Source organism: Cygnus olor (assembly GCF_009769625.2).
Source record: "Cygnus olor isolate bCygOlo1 chromosome W unlocalized genomic scaffold, bCygOlo1.pri.v2 SUPER_W2, whole genome shotgun sequence".
Classification (NCBI taxonomy): Eukaryota; Metazoa; Chordata; class Aves; order Anseriformes; family Anatidae; genus Cygnus; species Cygnus olor.
Genome location: NW_024429073.1, coordinates 968,436 through 984,201, shown reverse-complemented (window position 1 = coordinate 984,201; position 15,766 = coordinate 968,436).

The following is a 15,766-nucleotide window of genomic DNA, read 5'->3' as shown; positions in this document are numbered from 1 at the left end:
AGAAAAATGCATTAGCAATATCAGTTGTAGCATACCACTTGGCTGCCTTTGATTCCAGTTCGTATTGGAGTTCTAGCATGTCTGGCACTGCAGTACTCAGCAGTGGTGTGACTTCGTTCAGGCCACGATAGTCCACTGTTAGTCTCCACTCACCATTAGACTTTCACACTGGCCATATGGGTCTATTTAAGGGTGAGCAAGTCTTGCTGACCACTCCTTAGCTCTCCAGTTGATGAACCAGCTCATGGATGGGAATCAAGGAGTATCGGTTGGTACGATATTGATGCCAGTGCACCATTGTGGTAGCGTTTGGCACTTGCTGTTCTTCAACCCTCAGCAAACCCCACAACAGAAGGGTCCTCCAAGAGACTGGGCAAGGTAGACAACTGTTGGACAATTGGACTGAATTGCACCCGTATGCATTGTGCAATACCTCTTATATTTGTGTCCTGGTTTCAGTTAGGACAGAGTTAATTTTCCTCCTAGTAGCTGGTAGGGTGCTATGTTTTGGATTAGGATGAGAAGAGCGCTGATAACATGCTGATGTTTTAATTGTTGTAGAGCAGTGCTTACACCAAGCCAAGGACTTTTCAGCTTCTCGCTCTGTCCTGCCAGCGGGCAGGCTAGGGGTGCAGCAGGAGCTGGGAGGGGACAGACCCAGGACAGCTGACCCAAGCTGGCCAGAGGGGTATTCCATATCATATGATGTCCATATCATATGACGAATTTCTTCATGGAGAGGGTGGTTCAGCATTGGAACAGGCTGCCCAGGGAAGTGGTGGAGTCCCCACCCCTAGAGGTATTTAAGAGATGTGTGGACGTGGCACTAAGGGACATGGTTTAGTGATGGAACTCAGTAGGTCAGTTTGACAATGGGTCTTTATGATCTTGAAAGTCTTTTCCAATGTAGACGATTCTATGATTCCATATAGTATGGCTTTACATACAATTTTGCAAGGCTAGTTATTATGGTAACACTTTCAATCTCATAACTGTATCTTCAACTTTTAAACTGAGTGGAGAGTTTGAATGTGCTGTGATTTAACCCGGCTGGCAGTTAAGCACCAAACAGCCATTTGCTCACCCTCCCCCTCCCTCGCTGGGATGGGGAAGAGAATCACAAAAAAATGAAAGCCTGTGGGTTGAGATAAAGACAATTTCTTAGGACAGAAAAGAAAGGAAAATAATACTAACGATAATGATAATAGTACTACTAATAATAATGCGTGCAAAACAAGTGATGCACAGTGCAATTGCTCATCACCTGCTGACTGATTCCCAGCCTATTCCCTGAGCAGCTGGCCCCCCACCCCCTGCTAACCACCCCTATATGTTGTTCAGCATGACATCAGATGGTATGGAATACCCCTTTGGCCAGTTTGGGTCAGCTGTCCTGGGTCTGTCCCCTCCCAGCTCCTGCTGCACCCCCAGCCTGCCCGCTGGCAGGACAGAGCGAGAAGCTGAAAAGTCCTTGGCTTAGTGTAAGCACTGCTCTGCAACAATTAAAACATCAGAGTGTTATCAACATTACTCTCATCCTAAATCCAAAACTCAGCACCCTACCAGCTACTAGGAGGAAAATTAACTCTATCCTAGCCGAAACCAGGACAGAATGTAATCCCTTTCACTTCTTTCAGCCACAGAACGTCTTGATAAATGTATTAAGTTATTTCACTGCATTTTAAATGTACAGGTTTTTAGGAGAAAATAGCATATTTTTTAGCATTTTTTTTCAGCAAAAATTTAGATTTAAATTTTTGTAAAAAAAAAGCATCAGTAATTTCTTAAATTTGGATGTTGAAATACCTTTAGTATGTAGAATTGCAATTTGTGTTGTAGCAATATGTGGTAGCCTGCAGCTATCATACTTACTCTGTACTACTGAAATAATTAATTTTCAGCAGACTCCACTTTAAATATTCCTTAAATACTGGTGTGTATTACTGACACCAGATGTCTTCTTTGTCTTAGAGAGAATTTGAACTTTTGAAATGCAACAGTTCTTTCTTGTGAGTCTAAAGTAGTTTTTATATTTATTCTATATTTAGATCAGTAAGTTGAGACTATTTATTTTCTTCTTTAAATTGCTAGTCAAGCATGGGAAACAGTAACTAATTTTATATTAAAAGGATTCGTTCATGAGCAGTGAATATAGTCCTGAAAATGCTTTTTGACTCTGATAGAAGCTTGTGTTCTGCTCTGCTCTTGTAGTCATCCTGTTCATCCGAAGAGAAGCTACACCAGTTGCCATACCAACCAACACCTGATGAACTACGTTTTTTATCTAAACATTTCTGTACCACTGAAAGCATTACCAGTGATAACAGGTGCAGGACAGCTGCACTGTGCTCTTGGTCCAGAAGTCTCAGGTGAGTTCCTCTATGTGGAAAGGGGGGTTGAATCTAAATTTGTATACTCTGGAACATTATGTTTTTGTGCATTGGGAGCATTCTCTATTTTCAAAATTGCTAAAGTATAGTACAAGAAGTATGTTGTGGTTTAACCCCAGCAGGCAGCTAAGTACCACACAGCTGCTCACTCGCTCTCCACAGGTGGGATGGGAGAGAGAACTGGAAAGGTAAAAGTGTGAGAACTGATGGGTTGAGAAAAAAAAAAAGACAGTTTACTAGGTAAAGCAAAAGCCATATGCACAAGCAAAGTGAAAGAAGGAATTCATTTGCTACTTCCAATCGGCAGGCAGGTGTAGGTGTTCAGCCATTTCCAGGAAAGCAGGGTTCATCAAATGTAATGGTTTCTTGGGAAGGCAATTGCCATCATTCCAAAAGTGTCCCCCCCATCCTCCTTCTTTACCCCAGCTCTTATTGCTAAACATGACGCCATGTGGTATGGGATAACCCTTTGGCCAGTTTGGGTCAGCTGTCCTGGTTTTGTCCCCTCCCAGCTTCTGGTGCACCCCCAGCCTTCTCACTGGCAGGGCAGCATAAGAAGCAGAAAAGCCCTTGTCTCTGTGTAAACACTGATCAGCAACAACTAAAACATCAGTGTGTTATCACCACTATTTTCATCAATAATCCAAAACACAGAATCATAAGAGCCTCTACAAAGAAAATTAACTCTATCCCAGCCAAAACTATGATAAAGTAAGGCTATTAATAATGCTTTTAAATTCTTACTCCTGGTTTTGACCATCACTTACTTCAGTGGTTAACATTGTAAGCTAGGGCTTAAAGGAGGCAACTAACCTGTATGAACTGTCTTGATGAGGTAGTCATTACTGATCTGACTGTAGCTCTGGTTCTTTTCCAGCGTTCAAGCTGTTTACAGAATATAGTCTTTATTTGCAAAAGTAATTATATTCTAGGACTTCCTGGAAAGAAATGTGATGAAGAACAAATGGGTGGGGAGGTGGGAGCAATGCATTCATTTATTTCTTTTTTAACCAAGATGAACTTCAGTTTCTTCCTTCCCAAAGACTAAGTCTTTACAGTTTCCTTTGCAGTGGCTGTTGTGTAAGATGTTTTATCCAAGATCATTTTTTTATTGTTCACTTTTGCCCTTTTAGAAAGATGAAAGTCAGTTCTTTTGTTCATGTGAGAAACCCCTATGTATATATTATGATAAAGTCACTCCTAGAGGATAGCATTCCCTTTGTGGGATCTTTTTCTTACTCTGCATCTTTTAGACCAGACTGGATGGGTCAGTGTCACCAATCTAGGAAAATCAGATGGAGATTTTAAAATGAAGTAATAACCAAGAATGAGGTTCATGGTAGTAAAAAGCAGTTTCCTAGGTTAGCCAAGGCCATAGGGTACCTTTTATAGATTGTTTTCCTGGAAGTCTCGTGCTTTTTTTTTTTTTTTTTTTTTCCCCAGGCACAGTACTGCTGACATTGGTAGAACCTTTGCATATGTATGGTATTATTTGTAGGAAGTTGTTGCTTTTATCTTCCAGTCAGACTGGAAATAGATTGTTCTGATATTTCTTGTATAATCTGTTGGTGTTTTTTAATTACTTATTTTTAACATTTTCCCTTGAGGTTGAGTTCTTGGCCAAGTCTTACTATTTTTGTTTGTATGTAACTTTCAAAGGGGCAGATATAGTCATACATATAATTAGCAGTTAAATATATCTCTGTTGCCCTTCTGAGAAAAAGGTAATGTCATGAGAGTAGCAAAGCTGCTCATATCCTGAAGTGTAGTTATAAACTAAGAAAATAACATAGTTGGCAGTTCGATGTCAACTACATGAAATAATCTTTAAGGCACTGTGATAAATAGCAGAAAGGAAACAGATGTACCACTGATTAGAGAATGTACCTTTCCAGTGAATCCTATGCTGACATTTTGTTGCAAATAAACTGTACAAAAATATAACTAATTCTAATTCATGCTGAGACAAGTTTAAAGAGATAATTTGCTTTGCTTGTAGCCCGGGACATTCTCATGGACAGGATGTGGCTGAACAGCGCTCGTTGATGAGAAGTAGAGAGTAATTTCTTTTCTCTCTCTCTGTGCTTCCACGCGGCCTTTGCTTGTTTTTATTTTTTCCCCTCTTCCTTTTCCCTTTAATTAAATTATCCTTATCTCAACCCATCAGTTGTTTTTGCCTTTCCAGCATACTTTCTTCTTTCCCTCTTCTTCCAAGGAGGGGGAGTGAGAGAGCGGTTGTGGTGGATTTCAGCTGCCCAGCAAGGTAAAACCACCACACCTTCCTCTGAATCGGGACCTATAGTTGTATATTTTTGTGCAGCTTCCTTTACTTTATTCATAAAATCAGTAGGGGAGTCTTTCCAATCTTGTTTAATTTTGTTCAGTTTGGGCCATTTAATAGCTTTAGGTATTGTGGATACTAAACAGGATCCATTTCTGATACTGGTTCAGAAGCTGCCTAAATCCGGATATATTGGGGTCCCAGTCCGGATCAGTAGAGGGAAAATGGATCTCAGCAGTTCCGTGCGTGGTTCCTGATGCTGTTACTGTAAAAGTTGGTCAAAGAAACTCTCTAAGACTCAATTTGGAGTTTTAGAAAGCAGGCATTCTTTATTGCAGTGCTGAGCGCACAGGCACCTAGTATGCACGCCGAGTTACTCAACTACAAAGGTTATATGCAATCAGAATATAAATATTCATTAGATCTTCAATAAATAATTAACATATTCATACCATTTCCTGGAACTCCTTCAAATATGTAAATGTCCCTGACGCATGCACACTTGTTTCTACTGGTGGTCTTTCAGGGTCTTCCTCACTATGTTAGGCTGTTGAACCTAGTTCTTGCGCATGCTCAGGTCATCTCATCCTTTCTTATCTTATTGTTCCAACTTAGGCATGCATACTAAGCTAAGTCACTTACACATCCCAGAACATATGCATACCATGACTTCCTCACCTAATCTTCTTCCAAAACATCCTCAAAGTCTTGCCCTCACTTTGAGATACAAGTCTGAATTTTCTTACAGATAAAACTAATTATTAAGTAAGGTAACAGCAGGGATACAAAGTTTCTAAACTTCCTTTTGTCTAACTACTGCACTGCATTTACGTGTCAAGGTTTTGGTAGCGGGGGGCTGCAGAGGTGGCCTCTGTGAGAAGAAACCAGAAACTGACCCATGTTAGAGAAGGGCCAGTTTCAGCCAGCTCCAAAAGGGGCCTGCCACTGCCCAGAGGTGAGCCAATAAGCAATGTTGTTTGTGCCTTTATGAGAACATATTTAAGAAAGGGAAAAATCTGCTGCACAAAAACAGCTGGGAGAGCGAGGAGTGAGAAACAACCCTGCAGACACCAAGGTCAGAGAAGAAGGAGGGGAAGGAGGTGCTCCAGGTGCCAGAGCAGAAGTTCTCCTGCAGCCTGTGGTGTACCACGGCAGAGCAGATTTCCAGGCTGCAGCCCGTGGAGGAGCCCACAGTGGAGCAGCTGGATCTGACCTGAAGTAGACTGCAGCCCATGGAGAGCCCCCTCTGGTGCAGACTCCAGGCCGGACCTGTAGCCTGTGGAGAGGAGCCCACGCAAGAGAGGGTGATCTGGCAGGAGCTGCCACCTGTGGGGGAACCATGTTGGAGCAGTTTGCTCCTGACGGATGGACCCTGTGGTACGTATTTGTCCTGGTTTCAGCTAGGATAGAGTTAATTTTCCTCCTAGTAGCTGGTAGGGTGCTATGTTTTGGATTAGGATGAGAAGAGCGCTGATAACATGCTGATGTTTTAATTGTTGCAGAGCAGTGCTTACACTAAGCCAAGGACTTTTCAGCTTCTCGCTCTGTCCTGCCAGCGGGCAGGTTGGGTGTGCAGCAGGAGCTGGGAGGGGACAGACCCAGGACAGCTGACCCAAACTGGCCAGAGGGGTATTCCATACCATCTGACGTCATGCTAAACAATATATAGGGGTGGCTAGCTGGGATGGGGGGGCCAGCTGCTCGGGGATAGGCTGGGCATCAGTCAGCGGGTGGTGAGCAATTGCATCGTGCATCACTTGTTTCATACACATTATTATTATTATTTTCCTGTCTTAATAAACTGTCTTTATCTCAACTCACAGACTTCACTTTCCTGTTTCTCTCCTCCATCCCAGAGAGGGAGTGGGGAGAGTGAGCGAACGGCTGTGTGGTGCTTAGCTGCCGGCCGGGTTAAACCGCAACAGTATCCATATTTGGAGCAGTTCTTGAAGAGCTGCTGCCTGTGGGAAGCCCACGCAGGATCGGTTTGGGAAGGACTGTATCCTGTGGGAGGGACCCCACGCTGGAGCAGGGGAAGAGAGTGACCTTGAAGGACCAGTGGAGACGAAACTTTATGGACTGACCGCAGCCCCCATTCCCCGTTCCCCTGTACCACTCAGGGGGAAGACGTAGAAGAGGGTGGATGGAGGGAAAGTGTTTTTAGTTTGTTGGTTTTTTTTGTTTGTTTGTTTCTCGCTGCTCTAAATTGTTAGTATTAGGTAATAAATTACATTAATCGCCTTATGCTGAGTTTGTTTTGCCTGTCACAGTAATTGTTGAGTGATCTCCCTGTCCTTATCTCAACTCGTGAGCCCTTTTCATTGTATTTTCTCCCCCTTTCCCTTTGAGGAGGGGGAGTGAGAGAGCGGTTGGGTGGAGCTTGGCTGCCAAGCTGAGTAAAACCACCACAGCATAGTAAAGGTTTAACCTATCTGCTCATAAAGCGTTTCAAATTTGGATCCATTGCTCTATCAGGGAGGAAACCATATATCCTTTCGGCTTGGTATCAATCCCTCCTTTTCTGTTGAGGGTTTGTAGTGAGCAAGCTACAACCCTCATCATATTAGTTTGCTGTATCTCCAGCAAAGGTTGGAGCAAAAGTTACAACATTGTATCATTATGCAAGCAATTGTACATGCAGCCATAACAAAGATAGAATCATAGAATCATAGAATATCCTGAGTTGGAAGGGATGCACAAGGATCATCGAGTCCAACTTCTGGCTCCACACAGGTCTACCCAAAAATTCAGACCATATGACTAAGAGCACAGTCCAAACGCTTCTTAAACTCCGACAGTCTTGGTGCCATGACTACGTCCCTGGGGAGCCTGTTCCAGTGCACGACCACCTTCTTGGTGAAGAACCTTTTCCTGATATCCAGCGTGAACCTCCCCGTCGCAGCTTGACTCCATTCCCTCAGGTCCTATCGCTGGTTACCAGAGAGAATAGATCGGCGCCTGCCCCTCTGCTCCCCCTTGTGAGGAAGCTGTAGACCATGATGAGGTCTCCCCTCAGCCTCCTCTTTTCCAGGCTGAACAGGCCCAGTGACCTCAGCCGCTCCTCATATGTCTTCCCCTCTAGGCCCTTCACCATCTTAGTAGCCCTTCTCTGGACACTCTCCCATAGTTTCATGTCCTTTTTGTACTGTGGTGCCCAGAACTGCACACAGTACTCGAGGTGAGGCCGCACCAGCGCAGAGTGGAGTAGGACAATCACTTCCCTCGACCGACTAGCAATGCCGTGCTTGATGCATCCCAGGATACGGTTGGCCCTCCTGGCTGCCAAGGCACACTGATGGCTCATATTCAGCTTGCTATCAGCAACAACCCCCAGATCCCTCTCTGTGGGGCTGCTGTCCAGCGCCTCATCGCCCAGTCTGTACGTATAGCCAGGGTTGCCCCGTCCCAGGTGCGGGACCCGGCACTTGCTCTTGTTAAACTTCATGCGGTTGGTGATTGCCCAGCTCTCCAATCTGTCCTGATCTCTCTGCAAGGCCTTTCCACCCTCAAGGGAGTCAACAACTCCTCCAAGTTTGGTATCATCAGCAAACTTACTCAAAACGTCTTCTAGTCCTACATCCAAATCTTTTATAAAAACATTGAAGTGGACTGGCCCTAAAATGGAGCCCTGGGGTATACCCACTGCTGCTGTCAGACACTGACAGAAGACTCGGGCACACCCTGGAGCCCAAGACCTGGATGGCCACGTGTTTCCCCGAGACCTCTGTGTCACGTTAAGGGGTGTAGCCAATTAGCCGTTATAAGTTCAGTTGGGTTCAGGGTACTGAACTATCATGATCATTGATTCACAAATAACGTACCACACCCTCAACTCTAGTCCATGAACTACCACGGCCACACTTGAAGAGTTTGGTCGGTTCAATGAGAACTATCATGGCTAGGAACAATGCAATCTAGTGCAATTTATTAAGGCAATGCGTACGCAGCTTCTTTGGATTGCCAGTGATAAATTCACTGTCTGCAAAAGCACACTAGCATGCCAAAAGTACACAGGTACACAGCCTGGCTATTAACGCATTAAGAGGCACAAAGACTAAGTTTCCACAGAGACACACAGTATAACCAAGTGTTCAAATCTTACCCAAAGGCGTCCCAATGAGGGAGGGGGGAAGAGAGACTCAACCCGTTGACTGATCCCAGAAGTCCCGATGGTATCTTCTCTCCCATCCCCTCTCTCTTAAGCCAATTTATATTATTTTCTATCTTTTAGCTGGAGCTTGAGTGACTCTAGTCATGCATATCTTGGTTACAATTGGTGAAAAGTTTTCTCGCTTTTGTTTAAAGGTATAGGCTCCGAGAAATTCAGAGCGCGTGCTCAGTGAGGGGTGGTCGCACCTTGGAGGCGGGTAGCTTTTGGGATGGAGGTGTGTTTTGATATTATAATGATATTATAATGAGCAAAAGTTCACTAGAGTACAGTATTGTGTGAAAAACATGACAGGTCGTTGGCTCAGGGTAGCAAAAGTGCAGCTTATCGGTCTTGGTGTGCACAAGAACAATCAAGTCCCCCTCTTGTCACAGAGCCTAGCTACGGTGTCTCCACTCTGCTCTACATTCCGTACTGTTCCTTAGAATCAGCACACCAGGTTCCCCCAGTGCAATAGCATCTAAGTTTGGAGGCCTAGGGAAGGCTCAGGTAATGCAGCTACGCCCTACCCTGAAAGCCTCTTCAATGCTGTACATTTTCTTTAAAATGTGAATGTTAGTTTTATTTTCCTAGTCACCTTAAGCAATTATTCCACACTCTGTCTGGATAGCCACATCGCTAGCAGATGCAGAGGCCGTGGCTTTCTGCCGGGTGGATACCATGGCTGGGCTCTTCGCCAGCAGGTTACAACCACCGTTGGAAAACAGCTGTGAGTGCCCTGCCTGCACGAACTGCTGCGCAAACTGCCATGCCACGCCCTTGGAGGTGGGTAGCTTTTGGGATGGAAAATTATTTCCATTTCTCAGTCTTGTGCAACATCTGTTAATATGTCTGCAAATTCCTTTCTTCAGTGGCGTTTCTTTCTTTTCCCTAACATTCATTATATACTTATTTTAATGGTGAAGATTAGTACAGAGCTGTGAGGCTTTAACTGTGAGATACTAAATGTGGAAACATCGCTGTCATGTCCAGAGATCTGAGATACAAATGAGTTCCTCGGTGCAAGCATGTGGCTAGAAGCTCTCAGTTGCTCCTAAGGTTTTGATGATCCCTGGAAAATAAAATAAGGTAAAGCTGATACAGTTGCAAAAAGTGCCAAAAAATAAAAGAAATTTCTTCATATTTCCTTATAGAAATATGAAGACAGATTTGTCAGGATTAGTAGAGCAATTGAGTAGCAATCAGAAGTATGAAACGACCGTCTCATTTCAATGAGTGAGATATGAACTAAGAGGTGTGGGATTACTTTTTAATGAGGAAAAGATTGGAATATCTTCAGGGGTTTTTTTAAGCATCTGCAATTCTGTGAGAAACAGACAGCTGGTTTTATAAAACAGGCACATCTAGCAACCTGTGAACACATCTAACAGGACCTATAAGCCTGTGTTATTTTTTTAAACAGTTAATGTTCTTTCAAACTCTGCCCAGTGAAATATTTTCATGGTATAACCTGTATGAAAGGAAGGAAGGTATTCTGGTCTGTAATATCTCCAGTTTTAGCAAAACAGACACAGTAGACCTCCATGAATTCTTTTTTTTTCCTTTTTTTTTTTTGATTTTATTTTGACTTGAACTTATCATTTTACAGTTCTGGGTATTATTTTAGTTCTGTTAGTTATCATCACAAGATTAGTCCACAGTTGATTGCTGATGGCAGACAAGAGGTAGGATCTGCATAATAGAACATTGTCTATTGCTTTTCTGAACTGGTAATGTAGGGAAATGTCATCTGTCACTTTGCATTTCTATTTGCTTGCTTTTTTGCTTCAGCCATTTCATGTATTGCACCTAGGTAACTTCTTTAGTTGATACAGAAATGTAAAATCAGAAGTAAACTTTGAGGTTGTTAGTTTCATGTAAGGCTGATTTAATGCTTCATGTATGTATTTGTATATAGGCCACAGCTCAGATGGAAGAAAGGCTTCAGGACATTATAAGAAATCATTCACCAGGTAATGTCCTTCCCCTAGCAGATGGAGTGATCAATTTTACCCACCATCAAATCACAGAACTGGCTTGAGACTGTATGGATAAATCCCACCAGGGCCTCATCATGTCACGATACTTCCTTGAATTACAGCAGAAATTAGACAAATTGCTACGGGAGGTACAAGCCATGAGAATGCTGTTATGTTTGGTTGAAAAATTGTTCAAATCTGTTTGCCTTGAAATAATCATGACTCTTGCACTCAAATAATTGTCAAAGTGGTATTCATAGCAGTTTTAGTCTATGTGATGACCATTACAAGGATTATAAGGCATCCTAGTATACTAGTCTGGGATAGATGGGTTGTAAAGATTCAGAAACAACAGCATTTTGTCATGTAGTGCAAGTTATAAATTGATCGCAGAAGTGTGTCTATAAGCCCTACATGAAGAGGCTTACTGTTCCATTTACTGTGGATAACAGAGGAAACATATACTATCTCTACTTTATCAACACTACTAATTGCCTGCTGTGTTGAGAAAGGAGACAGCAAGCCTTAGCTTTCTATTAGTTGGAGGTTATTTAATTAATAAAATATTTATAATATTCCTTTCATCATTAATCCTGTCATAATTCTGTTTATTAACAGAAATTGTCAGTTCTAAAAGTGTTGAAACTTCTATAGACTAGTCAGCTAAATGAATTAAGAAAAACGTGAAACTTGACTAAATAGATGTGCAAGATGTACAATATAAAAGATGTGCAATAGATGACAAGATGTACTATGACATGTCACTACAGTTTATAGACGTATCATTTTTAAAACAAATATGTTACATGTGGTACTCATTTGTGTGGGATTTGATAGCACATTAAGACCCAAAGCTAATGGGATAGATCATCAGACTTGAGATTTTCCAACAGAGATATTAAGATATCATGCCTGTCTTTAATTTAAATCTTTTCTTCTTTATTATTATAAATACAGGATCAGTTATTAAAGGTTTGGAATGATTTTTTTTTCTCTGCTACTTTTTTGTTGACTTCGATTCAGTAATATTTTTTCTTTTAAACTAATTTCTGCAACTACCATATTTTGAACTTTTTCTCTTCATAAAGCAATGCAAAAATTACGACATCAGTGAAGTATTTCTGGATTACTGAAACCTTATTTTTTGAACAGGGAAAATAAGACCTTGCTTACTTTCATGGTGCATTTAGACAAATATGACCTGATTGCTATCATGGAAACATGGTGGGATGGATCACATAACTGGAACTCTGGAATAGAGGGCTACAAGCTCTTCAGAAGAGACAGGCTGGGAAGGAGGGGAGGGGTGTTGCCCTCAGTGTTAGGGAAGGGATTGATTGGGAAGAGATGCCTCTGAGAAACAGCCACAGACAGATTGAGAGCTTGTGGGTGAAAATTAAGGACCACACCAATAAAGGACAGCTTGTGGTTGGGGTTTACTACAGGCCACCCGATCAAGGGGAGCCTGTGGATGAGGCCTTCTTGCTTCAACAGCAAGAAGCATCATGTTCACATGCTCTCATCCTGATGGAGGACTTTGACCACCTGGATGTCTGCTGGGAAAACTACACAGCAGACTGCAAGCAATCCAGGACATTCCTAGAGTGCATTGAGGATAACTTCCTGGTCCAGGTATTAGACAAAGCAGCCAGAGAAGCGTTACTGGACCTGGTACTCACCAACACAGAAGAGCTCATTAAAGAGGTCAAGATTGGAGGCAATCTGGGCTGCAGTGACCATGCCCTGGTTGAGTTTGTGATCTCGAGGGATATGGGCAAAGAGTGAAGCCAGGACCCTGAACTTCTGAAGAGCAAACTTCCAGCTATTTAAAAACCTAGTGGACGAGACCCCTTGAACACTCTCCTTAGGGACAAAGGAGCTGAACAGAGATGGCAACTGTTTAAGGATGTTTTCCTTAGAGCGCAAGAACTCTCCATCCCCCTGTGTAAGAAAGCGGGCAGGGAGGGCAGACAACCGGGATGGCTGAGCAAGGACCTGCTGGTCAAATTGAGGCGCAAGAAGGAAATGCACAGGCAGTGGAAGCAGGGACATGTGGCCTGGGAAAGGTACAGGGATGCTGTCCGTATGTGCAGGGATGGGATCAGGAAAGCCAAGGCACAGATGGAACTGAGCTTGGCAAGGTATGCAAAGAGTAACAGGAAGGGATTCTATAGGTACACTGCTCAGAAAAGAAAGGCCAAGGAGAGCGTACCCCCTCTGATGGATGAGAAGGCTGAACTGGTAACAACAGACATGGAGAAGGCTGAGGTAGTCAACAACTTCTTTGCTTCAGTCTTCACTGCGAGTCAGGCTTCCCAAGTCTTTCATTTCCCTGAGCCCATAGATGGAGGATGGGGGAGATAAGTCCCCCCCCAGTGTAAGAGAAGAACAGGTTCAAGAACGCCTGGTGAAAATAAACAAGTACAAGCCTATGGGGCCTGGTGACGTGTCCCAGGGTCCTGAAGGAATTGCCTGATGTAGTTGCCAAGCCTCTCTCCATCATATCTGAAAAGTCCTGGCAGTCAGGCAAAGTCCCTGGTGACTGGAAAAAGGGAAATATCAGTCCTGTTTTTAAAAAGGGCAGAAAGGAGTGTGGGAAAGGAATTTGCAGGTGGCTTCACGCTGCTTCACATGTCCCTGAATTAGAGATAATGAGGAAACAAGTGGTAGAAACAAAAACTTGAGCAAGGTCGAGATAAAGTAAATTGGCTACAGTGTTAAAGATGAGCTTTGGGCAGTGGCCAATTGCTGGCTGGCTCGAGGCACGTGTCTGAGGGTCTCTAACCAATTGTATGACAGATTGGGGCGCATGGACAGCGCGTGGGGCTACAGGGAAAGTATATGTAGTAGTGAAAAAGGGCAATAAACGTCTCCTGTTCAAGAGCCATCAGGAGTCCGTGTCTTTCATCCCTTCAAATGGTGACCCCGATGTGATAGGGGAGGAGCAGCGCTGCACGAGTGTCCGAAGGGAACCCAGACGAACGAATCAAACTCGCAGCTGGACTGCAGCTTCAACCCTGGGACATCACCTGAAGGACAGGTGAGCGGCTGGGCATTAATCATGGGAGCTAGCCTTTCGGCAGAGGAAGAGGCTATAGTGAAAGTACTAAAGCAACTCCTAATAGACAGGGGAGTAAAAAATGATCCGTTTAAGATAAAGCTATTATTGAAATATTTGTGAAAACAAGGGCTCCCCTCAATGGCTTCCACAGTATTTGATGTAAAAACTTGGGACCAAGCGGAGGAAAAAATATGGGAAGCAGCGTCCAGTGGGGATACTAATGCTGCTGAGGTGATGACTATGTGGCGGCTGGTGACAGAGACTTTAAGATCGTGGCAGGCAGAAAAGGAAGTACAGAACGCCGCTGCCCAGGCAATAACAGCAGCCGAACCGAGATCAGAGCCTGCAAGGTCACCAGAGCGGTGCAATTTGATAGACCTGAGGGATGACAAGGAAGAGGGCCGCGGACCGCCGCCGCAGAGCCCCTCCCCGCTGACCCCCTCGGCTCCCGCCTTGCCTACCCCCGATAATGCCTCCCTGGGGGCCCGAGCTTTCGACCCGCGGGAACGATGGGAGCTGGTGCGCCGGGAAGCGCTAAAGGACGGGGACCCGGTAGGAATGGCTTTCCCGGTGCAGGTGCGACCCAACGGTCCAAATGAATATAATGCCTTCCAGTGGGACCTAATTAAAGAATTAAGAAAGACTGTGACTACATATGGATTACACGCACCATTTACTCAGTTATCGTTAGAAAATGTCATGACTGGTCAATTGTTGGTGCCGTACGATTGCCGTCAGATAGCCGCGATGATTTTAACGCCAACACAAAAATTACTGTGGGAGCAAAAATGGAAAGAAGGGTGCGAATTAGCCCCCCTGGGTAACATAGAATGGCAGCCTGGCGACCCCCTCCGGGGAGCCGGTATCCCACAGTTGATGGGGACTGAGCCGTTACGTGATCCGAGATTGCAGGCTAGGCTCAACGATGCCATCCTGCGGCAGTCCGCGTCTCTGGCCCTCCAGGCTATGCTGAAGTTGCCTGAAGTTGGAAAAGTCCAGCCATCATTTACCAGCATTAGGCAACAAATTACCGAGCCTTATATGCAATTCATTGATAGATCGCGAGACGCTTTGGACAAACAAATTGACAACCGCGAGGCCAAAGAGGCCCTTATACTAAAACTGGCAGTGGAAAATGCAAACACAGACTCTAAGAAAATACTCCAAGCCCTGCCTGCTAATACTACACTGGTACAAATGATACAGGCTTGCAATCGAGTTGGATCCATAGAACATCACACTGCCGCTTTGGCCGGAGCTTTTGCTGCTGCGCTTAAAACCGGGGGTAAACAGTGTTTTCGCTGTCGAGCCACGGGGCATTTTGCCACCGAATGCCCACAGCGAGGAGCGGGGGGGGGAACGTGGTAACCCTGCTCCTCCCACTGTTTGCCCACGGTGCGGCAAGGAATGGCACTGGGCTAGCCAGTGCCATTCGAAGTATAAAGCAGAGGGACGAGCTTTACAACCGCGGCAGGGAAACGGGAAGCGGAGCGCGGGGCGGGGCCGCGCGACGACACAAGTGCCCCAGCCCTCCGTCGTGGGCGGGCCGTCCTCGCAGAAGTCACCGCCCCGGGCGATGATGACTACCGGACCGCAACCGCAGCCGCCTACTGCTCCAGCGATCCCACCGACTACGTCACCGTGGATTCCCTCACAGCCAAAACCCGAGGAAGCGCCGGATTGGATGTTTCCACAGTAACGAGCTGCACCCTTTGGGACACTCGGGTCCGCAAAATACCTCTAAATGTACAGGGACCAAGAGGGAAGGGATGCAGCCCCATCTTGCTAGGACGGTCTAGCACCACACTAACGGGTCTTTTTGTACTGCCTGGAGTAATCGATGCTGATTGTGAAGGAATAATACAAGCAATGGCGTGGACTCCTCCTCCTCCAATGCTCATACCCAAG